Raw genomic sequence first — 283 nt, forward strand, 5'->3', positions numbered from 1 at the left:
ATGGGCTTTTCCAACCCAAACAATTCAGTGATTCTATGATTTTGCAGGCAGCCAAATTCAGATTATAAACGCTGCTGAGACCCAGACCAGCCTGGTTTTTGGGTTTTTCCCTCCTCATCTGTCTCTCTCTTGACCAAGGGCCTTAAAACTGGCACAATAATACAGGCAGGAATAATAATAGTAACAGGAGACAGCTCCACTCGCTGGAATCTGTGATTAGTTGGGATTAGATGGCCAGGGGAGAAAGTTTGGTTTAGTTTGGTTTGAAGAGAAAGGGTGTTCA

The sequence above is a fragment of the Egretta garzetta genome, unplaced genomic scaffold (assembly GCF_000687185.1).
Source record: "Egretta garzetta isolate BGI_Z169 unplaced genomic scaffold, ASM68718v1 scaffold581, whole genome shotgun sequence".
Lineage (NCBI taxonomy): Eukaryota > Metazoa > Chordata > Aves > Pelecaniformes > Ardeidae > Egretta > Egretta garzetta.